The sequence below is a fragment of the Balaenoptera borealis genome, assembly GCF_965194805.1.
Source record: "Balaenoptera borealis genome assembly, chromosome: 15".
Taxonomy (NCBI): Eukaryota; Metazoa; Chordata; class Mammalia; order Artiodactyla; family Balaenopteridae; genus Balaenoptera; species Balaenoptera borealis.
The window spans coordinates 73,454,799-73,475,857 of record NC_138871.1 but is presented as its reverse complement, the minus strand read 5'-3'; the positions used below and the strand labels follow the sequence as shown (position 1 = coordinate 73,475,857).

General features: G+C 39.0%; 1 protein-coding gene across 4 annotated transcripts in view; it reads right to left on the bottom strand.

Annotated features, from left to right (window-relative positions):
- ATAD2B (ATPase family AAA domain containing 2B) overlaps positions 1 to 21,059 on the bottom strand; it is a 159,482-nt gene that overhangs the window by 133,389 nt on the left and 5,034 nt on the right. Inside the window, exon 1 of one of the 4 annotated variants that reach the window (XM_082358418.1) lies at positions 20,913 to 21,046. The exons of the other annotated variants lie outside the window; for them this stretch is intronic. The gene's annotated coding sequence lies outside the window, so the exon portion shown is untranslated. Of the gene's footprint in view, positions 1 to 20,912; positions 21,047 to 21,059 lie in introns of those variants that run through there. 4 annotated transcript variants of the gene reach the window in all.

The following is a 21,059-nucleotide window of genomic DNA, read 5'->3' as shown; positions in this document are numbered from 1 at the left end:
CACACCGCAACTAATGAGCCCGCGCGCCACAACTAGAGAGAAGCCTGTACACCCCAACAAAAGATCCTGAGTGCCACAACTAAGACCCGACGCAACCAAAAACTAAATAAAAAGAATTTTCCCTCCCCAACCCTCCTTACTCAATTCATTCACTCATTTATTTATATCAGTATGGATTCATGGATTCTTACTTTATTCTGTGGGTTTTAATCCATTACTCTATTTCTTTGCTCAAATTATACAAGATTTGGTCATCAGGAGCCCTTTCAAAGTGGTTCCAATATTCTTTTGACATGTCCCCATCATTGTGAGTACGTCCTTACTTTCTGGCAGAAAAGAAATCTGTAGGCTCATCTTGTACTCTCCCTTCCTGACCCTAGAAATTAAGCTCAGGTTCCTTTTAGTCAAGGATAGTATTCAGAAATCAAGATCTGGGCACTTAGGTGTGCTCAATGTTACTGGGGTTTCACTACTACTGAGTCCTCTCAGCAGAGAAAGCTAGGAAATATATTAATTTATATAGATACATAGAAATACAGACATCTATACCTATTTCTTTATCTGTGCATAAACAATAATTTAAAAAATGTGTGTACACCAATGCTTTCAACTAATTCCATACCTTAAGTTTCTTTCTAGACTCTCCCTTTTTATGTTTGTAAGTCCTTTCCAATGAGAAACACAGCTTCCATTATCTTCAAATACATTTATTCATTTGTTCTTTCAATTAATTAATTTGTTTAATGTAACCAATCTCTCAACCCGAGACCTCCATCCATCACACTTCCGCTAATCCCTCCCTAGCTTCATGTCTTCAAACTAGGGGAGTCACTGTCTCTGAGGAGCAGCTTTCCTCTTCGCCACCCAATTCCTTGGATGCTGGACAGGTGGGGAAGAGAGTGGAGGAAAGGGTTACCTTTTCTTTAGAGAAGATTTAATTCATATGCTAATACTTTATCACTTAAGATTATAGATCAGTATTTCAAAAGCATGTATGATCATTTTCAGTATACTACCATTTAAACATTTTTGAGTTATTTCCCTTTATGCTACAAGTTTCTTTTAAGAAAAATATATAGGGACTTCCCTGGTGGCGTAGTGGTTAAGAATCCACCTGCCAATGCAGGGGACACAGGTTCAAGCCCTGGTCCGGGAAGATCCCACATGCTGCGGAGCAACTAAGCCCGTGCGCCACAACTACTGAGACTGCGCTCTAGAGCCCACGAGCCACAACTGAGCCCATGCGCCACAACTACTGAAGCCCGCTTGCCTAGAGCCCGGGCTGCACAACAAGAGAAGCCGTCGCAACAAGAAGCCTGCGCACCGCAACAAAGAGCAGCCCCCTCTCGCCGCAACTAGAGAAAGCCCGCATGCAGCAACAAATACCCAATGCAGCCAAAAATAAATAAATTTATTAAAAAAAAGAAAAAAATATAAAAACTATCCATTTCATAAATGTCATTTCTGTATCATATGTTCCCAAAGCAACACAACTACATTACACAAATAGTCAAAATGTAGCCACTGGCAAACATGAGAACTACTTGCAATATATGTTTAAAGGATCCAAGTATAACCTATAGAATTAATATCCACTTACTAAAATGTTTTTCACAAAAAGACCAATTTTTTATTTTGTGCTGTAATACAATTTACCATGAACTAGTTTTAAAGCCACAAGACCACATTCGTACTAAAAGGCACAAAGGAAAAAACAATCAGAAATTCAAACATCAAACTGTCCATAAGTAAGGATAATAAACATGTTAGTTGTGTAACATACACCTCCGCTTATTAGTTTAAGTTCCCCAGAAAAACTAGCTACTTCCAAACCATCCCACATAGAGGTGGGAAAAACCATTTAAGATGCAATTTAATCATGTAATAGTATTTAACAGTAAACATGCTTAATGTGCTTAAGAAATGGATGTTTCTTTTTCTTTTTTACTTTATTTATTTATTTATTTATTTTTGGCTGCGTTGGGTCTCAGTTGCGGTGCACGGGATCCTTCACTGCAGCGCACGGGCTCTTCGTTGAGGCATGCGGGCTTCTCTCTAGTTGTGGCGGTGCGGGCTCCAGAGCACGTGGGCTCGGTAGTTGCAGCTCGCGGGCTTTGCTGCCCCATGGCATGTGGGATCTTAGTTCCCCGACCAGGGATCGAACCTGCGTCCCCTGCATTGGAAGGCAGATTCTTAACCACTGGACCACCAGGGAGGTCACAGAAATGGGTTTTTAAAAATTGTATTATTTCACTTCCTCAGGCCCTTGCCTTCTCCAACCCCACCCTTTAACAGAGTAAACAGAGAAGCTCAGACATAAGTTAACTAACTCTAGCCCAAGGTCATATGGCTAACAAATGACTGACAGAACTTGAGGAAAAAAAAAAAACCTAGAATTTAGGTCCTTCCATTCCTAATATTGCTCTCTGTCTACTACCTCAGACACTCCACCCTAGAATATTTATAAAATACCAAGGTTAAAGTGTGCCTCAAAGGTCATCTTACTCAACTACTGATCCAAGACTTGATCAGCCTCTACATTTGTCACTTCAAATGTGCTGCACCCCTGACCCATCCAATCAGAAACCATTTTTGACAAGATTCCCCAGATAATTCTTCTACACATTCGTTTGAAAAGCATTACTATATAACATATTCAACAAATAAGTCACTGAGGAAGCACTGTCATATGTTCTAAGCTACGACATATTTGTGAATAAAGAAACTGATACCTGTAAACTACTTTACCAATTTAGATAGTCCAAGCCAGCATTACTCCTAATCAAATCCCACCACACATCCTTCAAGACCCATCTGTCCCTCAAAATCTTACCTGAAGAATCTAACCTAAATTGACCTTTTTCCCTCTGTAGCTGCAACTCTACATTTTGGCACTTAATTATATTCAATTTAGCATTATGTATTTACCATCTTTAAAGTGTCACATCCAAGTCTTAACATTCGAGCAACATTTTAAGTTCTTTAATTATAAAAAATACTCTACTTCTTTTTAATTCCACACAATACCAAGAAAAAAAAGGCAAGACTTTCCCAAGTTTGTTCTGTAAATTAATAGAAATCATTAGGAGAAACAAAGGAAGGCTCATGGACAAATAAATTTGAGAAACAATGAGGTCCAAGGTTTTTTGCTTCAGGACTTGTAATAGTCTTTAATATGTTAATATGCAGGGATTTCCCTGGCAGTCCAGTGGTTAAGACTCCAGGCTTCCAATGCAAGGGGCTTGGGTTCAATCCCTGGTCAGGGAACTAAGATCCCACATGCTGCGAGGTGCCGCCAAAAAAAAAAAAAGTTAATATGCAGTATAGCTCTAAGTATGGAAGACAGTATGTAACATTTCACAAGCTTATTTGATCAAGCTCCTTTTTCATGGAGCATCTGTAGGTATTGAAGTTTCACAAACACACTCTGAGAATAAGTACTATGTACCTACTGAATTAAAGACAAAATAGTAAAATATTTGAAGTCTAGCCATTTTTTAAATAATGTGAGTTATTATATAACTCTTTGACTATCCATTTAAATGAGTTTGTGTTTATTTATTACTCATTCTCTCATGTTCTACTGGCTTTTTACAGTTGCATTCAGGAGTGTCTCTCAAAGTGTTGTCCACATACTAACTGAATCATAAAGCACCTGACTTCTCATTAAACAAACATAACCTGCTAAACTAGAGCTCTGGAGGTGGGATATTTTAAATGAGGGCCTCTGAATGATTCTTAGTACACGCAAGTCTGAGGACCTCTGGCATATAAAACAGTTCAAGTATAATACGACGCACATCATCCTAACTGCTGCACTGCACTACTGTACCACTCTTACAATGAAAGGGTTTCAATCGTGACTTGGCTCAGTGCCAGAGACCTCAGAATAAATAGCATTACAAAAGACTCCTTCCCTCCAAAGAAATATAGGGATTTAAATAAAGCAAACAACCAAAATGTAAATTCTACAAAATAATTACTTCAACACCATTTAATTAACTTCAAGCTTCGGGAAAGTTTTTACCTACAAACCTGATACTAACAGTTCACCTTTAATAGGATGATCATAATGCTCAACTTTAACTTCTTCAAAGCATTTTACTAGTTAATTATAACCTAACCCTTTGAGGGAAGGCGTTGCCAGTTTCAGGACAAAAATATTTAAGAGAGATTATGCAACCTACCCACAGTCATTTAGCAATATGTGTCAGAGTGATTACAATCCACAAGCAGGAAAGGCATCTCAAACTCAGGGAATAATTTCATTTAACAAACATTTGTTGAGGACCTACTGGGTACATAAGACATGGGGGTTGGGGGGGGGATGGTAAAAAAAGATTAAGACCTACTTACAACCCAATACACAATCTGTTGAGTTCACAAACAGTCACAGTAATGATATACGGCATATTATAGTAAGTACTATAATAGAAATACACAATTCTCTGAAAGCAAAAAATGATAATTGCTAACAGAGATGAAGGAAGACATCATAAATCACATGGACTTTATTTTGTAACAGTAATGTAACACATAGAATGGTCAGAGGAACATGATTCAAGGATGAGATAACTTCCAAGAGAAGTATAAGAGTAATAGTGTCAAATCCTACAGAAAGTAAAAGTACAATGAAAAGTTAAGTCATCCCCACCTAACTGACTTTTTCTCTTAAACTCTAACCTTCTAAAATCAGGCAGAAAATTTTTCCAATTTACAGAAATGATTTTCTCCTTGAGTCTTAAGAGTTTCTTAAACCATACTCATCAGCTACCACAAATACTGAACACTACTGTACCATAAATCTTGTAAAAATAGGTAAAAGAAGTTGAAAATAATAAAACAGAGAAGAATTTACGCTGCCCTGGTTTTCAGGGAAGGCTTCCTGACCAGATCACAATTTGTCAGAAATCCAGAACCTGTACTTTAATGTAAAGACAAAAAGAATGTACCCAAGTACAGCATTAAAAAATGAAAAATTCAAGGAAATAAGTGAATTAGCAGACCAATAGATTAATTCAAGTCTTGATGATGGCCTCATATAGAATTGTAAAAGTAGAAAATAAGAAATTGATTACAGAAAGCTGAATAACTAAAGTATTAGTAATACCAGTATTCAAAATAAAGACTGGGCAGGTGTAAAAAGTGGTTTTTGTGTTTTAGGAGCTATGGAGGAAGGTGAGGGGACGGGAGGCATATGTTGATGGGAGAAATGTAACAGTGAATTCCAATTTTGAAAATAAGGTTTAGAATTCTAGCCAGAAATCTAGGGAGATGTCTATCAGACTGTCGGAAATGCAGTTCTGCGATAGAGTGATGTGAGGACTAGAGATAGATATGAAATTGTAATAAAAGCGTCACAAGTAATAATATATAGAATAAAAAACAAGAGGGCAAAAGTTAAAACCTTTAAAAAATGCCTACATTAAAGGGATAAGCAGGCTTCCCTGGTGGCGCAGTGGTTGAGAATCTGCCTGCCAATGCAGGGTACACGGGTTCGAGCCCTGGTCTGGGAAGATTCCACGTGCCACGGAGCAACTAAGCCCGTGAGCCACAACTACTGAGCCTGCGCGTCTGGAGCCTGTGCTCCGCAACAAGAGAGGCCGCGATAGTGAGAGGCCCGCGCACTGCGATGAAGAGTGGTCCCCACTTGCCCCAACTAGAGAAAGCCCTTGCACAGAAACGAAGACCCAACACAGACAAAACTAAATTAATTAAGTAATTATTTTTTTTAAAAAAAAAGGGATAAGCAGAAAGGACCTCATATAAACTAAAGAAAAATACAGTGTCTCACTCAAACAGGGGGAGTGGAAGTTGGTTCCAAAAAGACTAAACAATGGGGCTTCTCTGGTGGTGCAGTGGTTAAGAATCCGCCTGCCAATGCAAGGGACACAGGTTCGAGCCCTGGTCCGGGAAGACCCCACATTCCACGGAGCAGCTAGGCCTGTGTGCCACAACTACTGAGCCCACGTGCTGCAACTACTGAAGCCCATGAGCCCTAGAGCCTGTGCTGTGCAACAAGAGAAGCCACCGCAATGAGAAACCCGCACACCGCAAGGAAGAGTAGACCCCGCTCACAGCAACTACAGAAAGCCCGGAAGATCCAACACAGCCAAAAGTGAATAAATTAAATTAATTAATTAAATTAAAAAAACAAAAAGACTAAACAGGATGAAAGCTGATAAACATGTGGATTGGTAATTAGGAGGTCACTGTAACTTCTTTTTTTTTTTAATTAATAGACTTTAACTTTTTTTTTTTAAGTGTTTATTTATTTATTTACGGCTGTGTTGGGTCTTCGTTTCTGTGCGAGGGCTTTCTCTAGTTGCGGCAAGCGGGGACCACTCTTAATCGCGGTGCGCGGGCCTCTCACTATCGCGGCCTCTCTTGTTGTGGAGCACAGGCTTCAGACGCGCAGGCTCAGTAATTGTGGCTCACGGGCCCAGCTGCTCCGCGGCACGTGGGATCTTCCCAGACCAGGGCTCGAACCCGTGTCCCTTACATTGGCAGGCAGACTCTCAACCACTGCGCCACCAGTGAAGCCCAACACTGTAACTTCTGATAGGGCAATTTCTGCAAAATGCTGAGGTGGAAATCACTAAGTGAAGAACCCAGTGAGCGGTAAGAATGTACAGCTGATAAACTACAGAGCTACTCTTATGTGTCAGAATTAAGAAGAATAAGATAATAGGCTTAAAGAGGTTACAAAGTCAAAGAAGGCAGTGAAGGATTTTCTTTTTTAAAAAGAAGACCTGGATTCTTGTAAACAGAAGAAAAGGAACCACAGAAGAGAATAAAATACAATAAAATTTTAAAGAGGGTAATTCCCTGGCGGTCCATGGGTTAGAACTTGGCACTCTCAATGCCGGGTTCGATCCCTGGTTGGGGAACTAAGATCCTACAAGCTACACAGCAAGGCCGAAAAAAAAAAAGAGCAAGATAACTGATGAGAAAAAGATCCTCAAGAGACAAGAAAAAACAGAATAGGAACTGCCAACAGGTTAGATCACAAAGTATATGGGTGCAATCAATATTTTCCAATTTCCTTTATAAGACAGACTTTTTTTCTACCTTTCTTAAAAATAGGTACTCCTGTTTTCATGAGAGAGCTTAGAAGTTCAATTTCTTTTTCTTTCATTTGTAAAAAGAATTCACAGAGGCAGCAGTTACCATGACTTCAGGAAACAAAACTCACACTGCTGTTTATTTTCTTAGAGCCAGTACTATTCTACAAAGTCCTAAAACTTCAGGCACACAAAATGTCCTAAAATTTCCTCAAATATCCCAAGAGCAATGGCTTACTAGTTTAATATTTCTAAACAATCATCATGAAAGAATACAGAAAGGGAAAAAAATATATAGAAGTGAGCTGAGGAGTTGTAAAAAGATAAAAATAGCCTATTGTAGTTTAAACTGCATTTTTCTTCCTGGAAGATAGTTCTTTCACCTGAAAATATTATATTACTTAAAATGACAAAGAGGGACTTCCCCGTGGCGCAGTGGTTAAGAATCCTCCTGGCAATGCAAGGGACATGGGTTCGAGCCCTGGTCAGGGAAGATCCCACATGCCACGGAGCAGCTAGGCCCGTGCACCACAACTACTGAGCTCACGTGCCGCAACTAATGAAGCCCGTGCGCCCTAGAGCCCGTGCTCCACAACAAGAGAAGTCACAGCAATGAGAAGCCCGTGCACCACAACAAAGAGTAGCCCCCACTCGCCGCAACTAGAGAAAGCCCGCGTGCAGCAACGAAGACCCAAAGCAGCCAAAAATAAATAATAAAAAAAATTTTTTTTAATGCCAAAGAGACAATGGGCATACTGAAAAATGCCACAGACTTAAAAGTTAGACAGAACCAGTCTTATATTGCAGCACTACCATTGTAATTCAAAAACTACTATTTACCTCATAAGATTGTTAGAACCAGGTGAAGAAGTATAAGTAACAAATATTACACCTGCAGCCTGACAGTGGATAAAGTCTCAAGTAAGGATACTTGTTTGGCTTTGTAGTATTAACATAATTTCATAAGCTTATTAATTATCTTCAGGGATCCATTCCTTCCACAAACAAAATTTATTAACACCTGTTACTGTGTTAGATACTAAACATACTTGATGATTAAACACTCTGCCCTTCAAGAAACTTAAATCTTAACTCCTTAAATCGGCCAGTAAAAGGTATATAAAAACTTAACAGTGCTAAAAAAAAAAAAAAAAACTTAACAGTGCTGAGAGTATTGGGGAGTGGGGTGCATACTGATTTAGCCTATTTATAGAACAATTTGGCAAAACCTATAAAAATTTAAAGTACAGTATACCTTTGACTCAGTATTTATTTCCACTTTGCCTAAAAGAGAAAGGTCATTTTATGTGACGCTATAATATTAAAAACATGGAGACAACGTAACTGTGTACCAATAGGGAAAAGTTAAAGTGATGGTGTAATGATACAACAAAATGTTAAAAAGCCAGCAAGAAGGACAGATATGAAAGAATGTACATGATACATAGTTAAGTAGAAAAATTAACTATCATAAATAGTATATAAGGTATGATTCTATTTCTGTTAAAAGTATAAACATATAGGGAATTCCCTGGCAGTCCAGTGGTTAGGGCTCCATGCTTCCACTGCAGGGGCCAAGGGTTCGATCCCTGGTCGGGGAACTAAGATCCTGAAAGTTGAGTGGTGCAGTCAAAAAAGATAATAGGGGCTTCCCTGGTGGCGCAGTGGTTGAGAATCTGCCTGCCAATGCAGGGGACACGGGTTCGAGCCCTGGTCTGGGAAGATCCCACGTGCCGCGGAGCAACTAGGCCCGTGAGCCACAACTAGTGAGTCTGCATGTCTGAAGCCTGTGCTCCACAACAAGAGAGGCCGCGATAGTGAGAGGCCCGCGCACCGCGATTAAGAGTGGCCCCCATTTGCCGCAACTAGACAGAAAGCCAACACAGCCAAAAATAAATTAATTAATTAATTAATTTAAAAAATTATTATTATTATATATATATGCATACACACACATACACATATAAATAACCCGTACATACATGTGCAATGGTCTGGAAAGACGTACACCAGCTTTAACAGTGATTATCCCTAGGAAGAATGAGCTAGAGGAATTAGGGGAGATGGGGAAAGTCCTTTTTTTTTCTGTGCACTTCCATATTATTTGAAATACTGATTTCATAATTTTTAAATAAAAATATTTTGCCAAAGAGCTGAGGTTAAGAGTCTTGTGTACTCCTTTATCTTCAGTGTCTGGAACATCGAGTCACTCAACAGATATTAAAGAATTAAAGAAAGACACTTCCATTTCCAGTTGAACTGTTGCCTTTAAAATCATACGGTCTTGGGCAACTAGCATTTCTCCTCAATTTTCCCATCTAATAAACTTGGAGACTTAAATAGTAGAGTAATAACGAAAAAATGAAAACTAAATTAAAATTTTAAATTAATTTAAAATACTTTCAAAATTTTAACATAGAAACCACCCCGCACTAGTTTCTCTCCTGTTTGCACACATCTCTCAAAGAAGTTTCTCCTACTGTCTCTACATACACATTTTAAATTATTATAATGTGTCATTGATTAAGGAGGTATAGCTCCGCACCAGTGCTTAGTTTTGTTTTTTAAAAGTAGATTCCCTTAACTTGCACAATCAAGTACACAACTGGAACACTCACCTTAAGTGTGAGCACTGAAGTATGTTTTAGATAAAGGATGCAAGTTGTAAAGCAAATGAACTTTCATCAAGCAACCTCAAGGCTTTATCCCCTGACAAGTGGGCCACTTGACACACGGGTACCAAATAGTCAACAGAGGTCTGCAACAAGAAGCACCAAGTCTTGTTTACTCAAATAACTGTCAGTAAAGTTCTCCAGCATGCCATCAAAAGTGCTTTAAAAGGTTTGCTTTATTATCGGTTTAGAGACAAAATTTTTCTAGGTGCCAACATCTGAATAAAATGAGTTCCAGAAGGAATGAAAAAGAGAGAGAATAGTTGAAGAAGTAATAATAATTTTAGATTACCATTAAGAAATAAATTTACCACAATCAAATAGATGAAAAACCGCCAACTAAAAGATCTAAGATTGCCAAACAAGAGAGTGATGGAAAAACCCACGCCTAAAATACAGTAAAATTTATGGAAAAAAAGACCAAAAAATTCTACGAAGTTTCAAAAGAGAAAGAATACCTACAAAAGAATCCGACAAACATCAAACTTCAAGAGTAACACTGGATACAAGATGACAATAAAGTAATATTCTTAAAGTACTGGACCTAGAATTTTGTATCAAGCCAAGTTTTCATTTAAATTAAGTGAATTAAATTAAATTCATTTAAATTAAATTAAAGAGCATAATGAAAATATTCTCAGGCATGTAATGCCTCAGAAAGTTTGTCACAGAAAGTCTCAGACTGAAAATATTCTTGGAGGGAGCATTCACAAAGAAGAGAAATAAATACAGAATACTAATGCAAGACATAAAAAGTAAGATAAACTGGTACCTTAGTGAAATTTATTGTTGTTGGAAAAAACTCCAACAAAAAGAAAAAGACAAAGTACTTATACCCATAAAAAAGTCAGAACAAAAATTCTAAACAATATAGGACAAGAAGGGAGGTGGAACTTTACAAGAGTATGTTAAAAAGTATGGGGTTAGAGGAAGTATAATTTTTTTAAGAAAAGAAAAGAGTTAATAAACAGACATTTAGGTCTTAAGAGCAATCACACACACACACAAAAAGGCAAATACTTAACTTTAAAACCAGAAGATGCACAAACATGGTCTAGTGGACATATCTATAACACTGTACCACCGATGGCAGAATTCACATTCTTTTCAAGTGTATGTAGAACAATTACCAAAACTAACCATAAACAGGGTGACAAAAATAAGTCAGAACAATTTCAAAAGATCAAAATCATATGGAAAACACAACACTGTAAATCAATTATACTCCAATACAAATTTTTAAAAAATAAAATAAATCATATGGAATATGTTCTCTGAGCACAGGAGTATTAAACTGGAAGTAAATACCAAAAAGGTAATTAGAAAATAAACCCCCAACAATTTGGAAAAGTAAACAATATACTTTTAGATAAACAATAGATCAAAAAATAAAGCAAGAAGAAAATTAGAGGGACTTCCCTGGTGGTCCAGTGGTAAAGAATCCACCTTGCAATGTAGAGGACACGGGTTCAATCCTTGGTCAGGGAACTAAGATCCCACATGCCATGGGGCAACTAAGCCTGCGCGCCACAACCACTGAGCTCGCGCGCCTCAACTACAGAGCCCACCCGCCCAGTCTGCATGCCACGACTAGAGAAGAGAAAACCCGCAAGCCCCAACTAGAGAGAAGCCTGCAAGCCAAAACAAAAGATCCTGCATGCCTCAACGAAGATCCCACGTGCCACAACTAAGACCTGACACAGCCAAAAATAAATAAATAAATAATAAATCTTTTTTAAAAAGGAAGAAAATTACAAACTATTCTAAAATTAAAAGTTTATGTAAAAAAAAATATATGTATATGTATACCAGAAGAATCTGAACAGTAAAAAAAAATTAGGTAGAATCTTTTTTTTTTTTTCCAGCCACACCCTACGGCTTGCAGGATTTCAGTTCCCCGACTAGGGAATGAACCCAGGCCATGGCAGTGAAAGCCCAGAGTCCTAACCACTAGGACACCAGGGAACTCCCTAGATAGAATCTTAATAAGGGACAAAATTGGATATTTGAGTATCTGAACAATCAATAAATTCACACTGTAATATTTTTCCATCTCAATGTTTTCCATCATATATGTATACTTATATATACATATTTACATTTTTCTACATCTAATAGAATATATACATTTTTGCCAAGCACACAAAGAATGTTTACTGAAACTGACAATATATTAGGTCACCAAAAAAAGCATCAAATTCCACAAGAAAAATATGCAAACTATGCTATGTGAGAGCTGTTCCTTGCTCATGGACAACTTAATATGAAAGTGTCGATTCTCTGTAAATTAATCTAGGAATTCAAAAACATTCCCAATCAAAATTCTAGTTGGGGGAATTCCCTGGTGCTTCAGTGGTTAGGACTCCATATTTTCACTGCCGAGGGCCCGGGTTCAATCCCTAGTGGGAGAACAAAGATCCCACAAGCCACACAGAGCGGCCAAAATAAATAAACAAAATAAAAACTTAAATTAAATTTTTAAAATTTCTAAATCAAAATTCTATGGGACTTCCCCAATGGTCCAGTGGTAAAGAATCCGCCTTCCAATGCAGGGGACGCAGGTTCGATCCCTGGTCAGGGAACTAAGATCCCACATGCTGCAGGGCAGCTAAGCCCACGCACCACAACTACTGAGCTCCCGCGCCTCACTGAGAGAGCCTGCGTGCCGCAAACTACAGAGCCCATGCACCCTGGAGCCCACGCACCACAACTAGAGGGAAGCTCACACACAACAACTAGGGAGAAGCCCGCACGCTATAACAAAGAGCCTGCGTGCCGCAACTAAGACCGGATGAAGGAAGGAAGGAAGGAAGGAAGAAAGGAGGGAGTGAGCGAGAGAAGAAACAAAGAAAGAAAGAAAGGAAGGACGAAGGAAGGGAGGGAGGGAGGGAGGAAGGAAGGAAAATAAATAAAATAAGTAAATATTTTTTTTAAAAAGTCAAAATTCTATTGGATCTTTAAAGGAAGTCCATAATCTTAACTGGAAATATATACCAAAATCTTTGACTATCTAAGTCAACTTTGAAAAATAACAAAGAGGAAGAACTTGCCTTTTAGGATATTAAGACATACCTCAAAACCACAGTCACAGAAACAGTATGATACTGCCGTAAGAATAAATAAACCAACAAAAAAGAATAGAGAGATCAAAGCAGAATATATATGGGAACTAGGTACATTATAAAGTGGCGCTACAAAGGATAGGTTGTCTAGTAGAATGAATAAAATAAATCAAAGACCTAAACAGGAAAAGTAAAACTGCATGTGTGTACAGCATCACAACATAAAAAGTATCCCTTACTATGGGACAAAAAAGGTTAAAAGCCACTGATCTATACTCTTGGAAAACATGACAAAAATAGCAACTCCAGCAGAAAACAAAAATATTAACAAGCATTTTAAAGATGAAGTTTTTTTAAAAATTACTATAGACAGGGACTTCCCTCGTGGCACAGTGGTTAAGAATCCGCCTTCCAATGCATGGGACTCGGGTTCGATCCCTGGTCAGGGAACTAGATCCCACATGCATGCTGCAACTAAGAGTTCGCATGCCACAACTAAGGAGCCCACTGGCCGCAACTAAGGAGCCCACATGCCGCAACTAAGGAGCCTGCTGGCCGCAACTAAGACCCAACACAGCCAAAATAAAATAAATTTAAAAAAAAATTACTAGGACATAAAGAGTTGCCCATTCTCATTGATAATCAAAGAAAAGCAATTAAAAAGCTAGATATTGACAAATACTGGCAGGGGTGTAGGGATACAGGAACTCCTATGTACTACTCCAAAAATGGAGACCAGAACAACAAATCTAGAGATAATATTTAAGTACACGTATACTCTATTCCACTTCTGGGTACTGAATTGCAGTATGTAACATACAAGGAGTGCACTGCACAATTCCAGGGGGAGCCAGTAACACAGACTATAGTGTGAATGGTGCCTCCTTGACTTTTGCAACATGGCAGCTCTATAACAATGAACCAAAGAGACAAAATGTTTGTCCACATGGCACTTAACACTTTAACGTAGTAGCTGGTTGATAAATATTTATTGATTGAATGAAAGAACAAAGGAATAAGCAAGTCTCACTACCAAAAGTTAAACTTAATGACTTCCAAGTTCCTACCTGGCAAGATTAGAGAACATTTCATTCTAAGGGTATCTGAAGCACCACTGAGATCCCAATTTGGGTCCTAGAATACAGATAGAAAATAATAACGCTAAACATGTTTAATCAATAGTATGTATCATCATATATAAATATACCGTATAATGTCTTTTCAACAGGTTTAAAGTATGAAACATTTTTTACAAATGGAAAACACTTATCTACCCCAGAGATAAACAGATTCCTAGAGCATAAAATAAATGTACACACTGATAAATCAGTATCACCAAGTAGAGGGAAAGATGGCAGCACAAGTACACTGGAGATCACAAGGCCTCAGACTTAGTTTTTTTATAGGGATTTTTTTCCCAAGCCATCTTTAAAATACTGGGAAGCAAAAATATTGCCAAAGAGTGGTCTCTACGTGATATGCCTGCTCCTCTCCCTACACGCACCCCCTGAAATCAGGCAGCAAGCAATTACTGAAAAATCACTGTCCTATATTTCATATTCCTATAGGCTACTACTGTTCATACTTCCAGTCTCAAGACTAGACACCACAACTCCAGATATTCTAGTAAAAATCTGTCTACACACAGTGCGTACAGTATTTTCTGACTGTACAATGGCATCCTTCTTCACTTTTTCAGATATTTTTGAAAAACTGAATGAACAGTGTCAAAGAGTAGTGATAAATACAGATGAGACAATAAGATAAACACATGGAAAAGACAGAACTAGATTTAAATATTACCCTACTACTTATGCCTATTTGGCCTTCTACAGGCCACTTAACCTCTTCAGCAATTCAATTTCCTCAGCTGTAAAATGGGGATACCATCACCTGCCTCATGGGGTTGTTGCAGGGATTAAATGAGACAGCATTAAACACATGGTACGAGATGCTAAATAAACCTTAGTTTACGCCTCTCCTCCTTATTAGGCTACCACCAAATGGGCCAAATTGTTGGGCAAGTTGCAACATGTAAATATAGCAAAAGTGAAGACTGCCAATATGAAAATAATTTCAAATGAGGCTACTTTCCATTCATTCACTCAAAAACTATTTATTGGGAATCCCTGGTGGTCCAGTGGTTAGGACTTGGCGCTTTCACTACAGTGGCCCAGCTTCAATCCCTGGTCGGGCAACTAAGATCCCACAAGCCGAGTGGCACAGGCGTTGGGGGGGACTATTTATTGAGCACTATGTCTGGAAGGCACTTTTGCAGAAACTTAGGATATAGCTGTGAACATGACAATCCCTATCCTTAAAGTACATCAAAGAATTCCACTCAAAACAGTGAGTAGGGCTTCCCTGGTGGTGCAGTGGTTGAGAATCTGCCTGCCAATGCAGGGGACATGGGTTCGAGCCCTGGTCTGGGAAGATCCCACGTGCCGCGGAGCAACTAGGCCCGTGAGCCACAACTACTGAGCCTGCGCGTCTGGAGCTTGTGCTCCGCAACAAGAGAGGCCACGATAGTGAGAGGCCCGCGCACCGCAATGAAGAGTGGCCCCCACTCGCCGCAACTAGAGAAAGCCCTCACACAGAAACGAAGACCCAACACAGCCAAAAATAAATTAATTAGTTAATTAATTTAAAAAAAAAAAAAGTGAGTAAAGGATTAGAACTCTTATCGCACTGAGTATCCATGTCATCTGGCCCCTATCTTGAACTGATTTATCCTGTTAATAATTTCTCATGTGTATAACGTGTGCATACTTAGAGCTCTGAAGGTAGGGGCTATGGTTTATTTACCCTCTATTCTCAGAGTCCAATCAACACAATTTTCACATACTAGATCGGCTCCTTAATATGCTATTCATTCATTTAACAAGTATCAATATTTATTAAGCATCTTCTATATGCCAGATGATACACTAGGCCCTGGGAATGCAGCAGTCGGGAAGAAAATAAGATATAGTGCCTCGTCCCAGGGAGCTTACAGCCTACTCTAATAGAAGAGTCTAGGAGAGAAAGACTTTAACCTAAGGTATATATTCTACCTCCAGATAAAACTACAGTAACAATCTAAAAATGAAAAAAAAAAATCTTATACCAAAATACAGTTCAAAAGCATCTGAAGTTCAGAATCTTACAGCATATACTCAAAGTATCTAAAAGCTAATACAAATCACAGCGTATTAATTTTAACAGATAACTTTTCTATCGTTTGATATAAGCCACACACAATACTTACCTCTCTAAAAACTGTCTAGCTCATACTTAAATAAAGTTAACACATTTTACATATGGTTTTTTCCCCCTAACTCTGTACTTCCATAGAACTTTTTATCCAAAATTCCATCTGCTTTTTACTCAACTCATTTTTCACAAAATCCTCCCCCAGCACAGAGACATAACAGAAATATAAAATATTCCTAGTACAAGATCAAAAATCCAAATATCAAGAAATTAAACTTCATTATGTATGTCCAAAAAGAAATACCAAATACATAATTCAAAGTAATGCAGCACTTTTCTGAAGTGGAACCTTAAAGAGACAGGATCACTCCCCATTCAGGTGCAGACACTGGTTGGGCTCCTTAGTTCTCATACCAAGTGTTAATCCTACCACCTGTCCACCTAGCTTTCAGAGGTTACAGGTTTATCTATAATTAGGTAGTTAGAAGACATGCAATCAAGGATGTATCCAAGGAGGGTTAAAAAGATTATTTGCCAGGGAAAATGATTTAAGGAATTAATATGCATTCACTTCTACAAGTGTAAATTTCATCCTTGACCTAAAAAACTGCAAGTTTGTATATTTGGACTACAGAAATGGCCAAAAACTGAATTTTTTTTTTCACATTTCCTTTTTTTTTTTGACATTTTAATTTTTTTTATTTTATCTTTTTTTAACATTTTTATTGGAGTATAATTACTTTACAGTGTTGTGTTAGTTTCTGCTGTATAACAAAGTGAATCAGCTATGAATTTTTTAAAGTTGCATTTTCAGTTGGATACCGGAGATAATCCTATGAACTCTATAGCTGCTTTGGTTCAAAATTGTGACAGGGAAATTGTTTTACCACATTACTCAATATCACCTATACGGTGCTCCATATGAATTTTTTTTTTTGAAGGTAAGATTTTTTTTTTTTTATAAATTTATTTTATTTTTGGCCGCGTTGGGTCTTCGTTGCTGCACGCAAGCTTTCTCTAGTGGGGCGAGCGGAGGCTACTCTTCGTTGCGGTGCGCGGGCTTCTCACTGCGATGGCTTGTCTTGTGGAGCACGGGCTCTAGGCGCGCGGGCTTCAGTTGTTGTGGCTCACAGGCTTAGATGCTTCGCGGCATGTGGGATCTTCCTGGACCAGGGCTCGAAACCGTGTCCCCTGCATTGGCAGGCAGATTCTTAACCACTGTGCCACCAGGGAAGCCCCATATATGAATTTGATATAAGGAAAAACTTGCTCTACTCTGAGGAACTTGTATTTTTCCCTACTCATCTGAGAGTTATATACATGGTTACATTTCCCTCTCAGACTTCTTTTCCATGTTTAACCCTCAATTTCCACCACTCTGCTTCTGTTACATTGGCAAACGAATGAATGCTGGAAAAGAATAAGTACAGAATGATAAAAGAGCATATTAAAGAAAGATTGAGAGGTTATTTTCTAAAGATAAAATCAAACAAATTGGGCTTCCCTGGTGGCGCAGTGGTTGAGAGTCTGCCTGCCGATGCAGGGGACACGGGTTCGAGCCCTGGTCTGGGAAGATCCCACATGCCGCAGAGCCACAAACTACTGAGCCTGCGCGTCTGGAGCCTGTGCTCCGCAACGAGAGGCCGCGACAGTGAGAGGCCCGCGCACCGCGATAAAGAGTGGTCCCCGCTCGCCGCCACTAGAGAAAGCCCTCGCACAGAAACGAAGACCCAACACAGCCAAAAATAAATAAATAAATAAAATTTTTTTAAAAAAAAAATCAAACAAATTTACCTATAAAGTTACTTAAAATATGTATTTTGATTCTCTCAACTAAGATGTGGATTCAAAAATCTCAAAAAACACAAAAAGCTAGTGACAAGCCAAAAGTACCAACAAACAGGCCTAAAAGAGGTAGGAAAAGAGTTGAAATATTTTCAGACTGCTTTCCAATTCTGTGGCTACAGTATTAGTTTGCTGAGAGTGACTCTTAGGTGTGGCAAATAAATGCTAATTACTGACGTTTAGATTAACCTAAAAGAGGTTAAGTTTTATACATGTTAAACAAAAACGCCAAGTATCAATATATAGCAGTAATTATTATACAACTAACTACAGAGCACAAGTCAACTTGACATTAAAGAAGTACAGGCGCAAAAAAATCATTCCAATAACCTACAGAATGTATCATGTGTGTATTTCCCCACCCTATTTTCCCTTTTGGGGGAAAAGCAAAGCTATGACAGATCGTGGTCCTAAGGCTTTTTAGAGCAAATAAAATGTCTCTAGACACAGTGGGTGAAATAGCCTAAAAAGAGTCAGGGCCGAGGGGGGCTGTGGAAATCAGCATCAACTGTAAAGTGAAGAATATCACACAAAAATTGAAAAAGGGGAACCTCTTCAATTTATATCGTATCAAGAGGAATACATTTCTTCCTACAAAAATAAGTCTCCTAAAGCAACGGCATGAGCAACCCCATTTTCCACCAAGTAAGTCTTTGCAGATGACAGCAAATTTCTAAGACACCACAGACCCAGAGGGTGCCTTTAAGTACACCAGAAAGGGTGAACCAGGAGGGCTAAATTCTTGTAACATAAAACAAACTTGAAAGGAAGAGCTTACCAAACTCAAATCAACCCATTTCAGAAATATACAACAAGGAAATACACAGCGGGCTTCATAAATATACATCAACTTAAATTCAGAATTGTAACGTATCTTCTTCTAAAGGACCAATCACAACATAGGGATTAGTAAATTTCTCGGAGAAAGCAATTAGATCATTCCATCATCTACTAGGGTCAGAACACAAACCTTCTTAAAACTGAAAAACACATGTTTCAAAGTAAATTTCCACTGGCCTGTTGTTCATGGTCTTTCAATACATTTTAAAAAGATCTTTGAAACAAAGTTTCATTAGTATCCTTCCAGAAAGAGCTCTAATATCTTTCATTCTTCTAGCAATTGAAAAGCTACCGCATGTTCATTTCTACATTAGATTACTGATTCCTTGCCTTTTAACATCTCCATAACAGCTGCTTGACAAATTACCTCACCTTATTCCTCAGGGGGTAAGGACAGCATAATATCCATGAATTCAAAAATGGGACCACAAAATGATCAGTGACGGATGAGCTAATTGATTCACATAAACGAGACACTGCTGTAAGCCTGCTACGCATTCATAGCATTATACAACTAAATGCTTATACTCTAAATATTTTATTTGTCCTTAAGGATACAGGACAAACCTTTCTTAAATTACTTTTATTTTAAAATATATGTTAGCTTCAGGAAGTCAGTAAGCTTGTACATGTTTGCAATAATTTCTACAGAAAGTCTAGTTTTCAGAATAATTATTCTGAATAGTTTGCACAACTTTCATATTTAGCTTTCTTTTTTTTTTTTTTTTTTTTTTTTTAATTTATTTATTTATTTTTGGCTGTGTTGGGTCTTCACTTCCGTGCGAGAGCCCTCTCTAGCCGTGGCGAGCGGGGACCACTCTTCATCGCGGTGCGCGGGCCTCTCACTGTCGCGGCCTCTCTTGCTGCGGAGCACAGGCTCCAGACGCGCAGGCTCAGTAATTGTGGCTCACGGGCCCAGTTGCTCCGCGGCATGTGGGATCTTCCCAGACCAGGGCTCGAACCCGTGTCCCCTGCATTGGCAGGCAGATTCTCAACCACTGCGCCACCAGGGAAGCCCTAGCTTTCTTATTTCAACCTAAGAGAGCTATAAGCTCCAAGGTAAGTCTACTCATAAAGCAATTTTTAAAATATTTTCCAGATTTTTAGCAAAATAAAGGCCAATTATATTTTCAAAGATACAACATATTTCAGAGAAGTACAGTAAAATGTCTCTTGTATTTGCCTTGGTTCATTCTGATTAGTGTCAGAACAGTATGAGATACAGAGAAAAAAATACACGCAAACATAATCTTGTAGACCCCTACAGAAAATGAAATATTGCTTTCCTCCCCTAAGAATAACAAAATGGTGTGGATTTAAAGGAGTATGTTAAATGAAAAATTTCCAGTCAAATTATTCTTAGAAAATTAGCCTCTCTCTAGACAGAAGCAACACTCTCTTTTCTGAATTCATAACCAATCTCGTAACACAACCTTATCAATTCCTTTAAAGTGATAAAACATACGTGCTAGCTTAGAGCCTTACCCTGTAATAAATTTCAAGATCTACCACTTTAAAAAAAAAAAATACTAAATCATCACCGGTCTTCTTCAAATGTCACTTTCGCAGTAGTGGGACGATGGTGTTAAGTCACCTTTTATAAACTATTCCCAAAGCAAAAATGGAGACATCCAAGACACCAAACAATTTGGAGATGATAGTGCCTACTATCAATAATATTCGACACGTTTCTTTCGACGTGCCGCTTTTGTGACCTGAAGGCTCTACTAGAAAGCTCTACCGAGTCCCTACTAGAATCCTGGTTATCTGACTGGCTGATTCTCCAGCTAAACATCACTTTTGATCGCTCCTGCCTGGAGAGGCGATAGTGTTGATTTTGTTTTTAAAGTTGGTGTCAGAGCAGCTCCAAACTTTTTTCACCATCCCTGCCTGGCTGCCAACTGGAGCTCTCCGTTCACTTCCTCACAAACTTGAACCACCCCCAAACAGTTTGAGAGTAAGCTGGAGTTAGACACCGGCAGGAGCTCACACACTTACAGGAAGGGTTTGACACCGCATAAAACTTTCACTTCTCCTCTCCAACCCTTCCACCCGGGAACTCTGGCCCTTCGCTCTTGCTCCCCTAGAATTCCCCTCTCAGGCAGGACAAGTACACGGAAAGCAGGCTGTTCTAATGTCCCCGAAAAGACACCCCCCCCCCCATAGCCCTCTCCCCTGGACTCAAGTCCTGCTCTTTACACAAAAGAGCGGGGCCAGCAAAGCTGTCGTGGCCCTACCTAGCCGGCTGCCATCCTCCAACGCACCCGCAGACCCGGTCTCCGGCCGCCCGAGCGGTCTCCACTGGAGGCTTGTTGCCCCAACCCGGCCAGACAAAGCCCCAGCGGCCGGGCCGACTCGCAAGCCTCCGGACTCGGGCTGCCGCG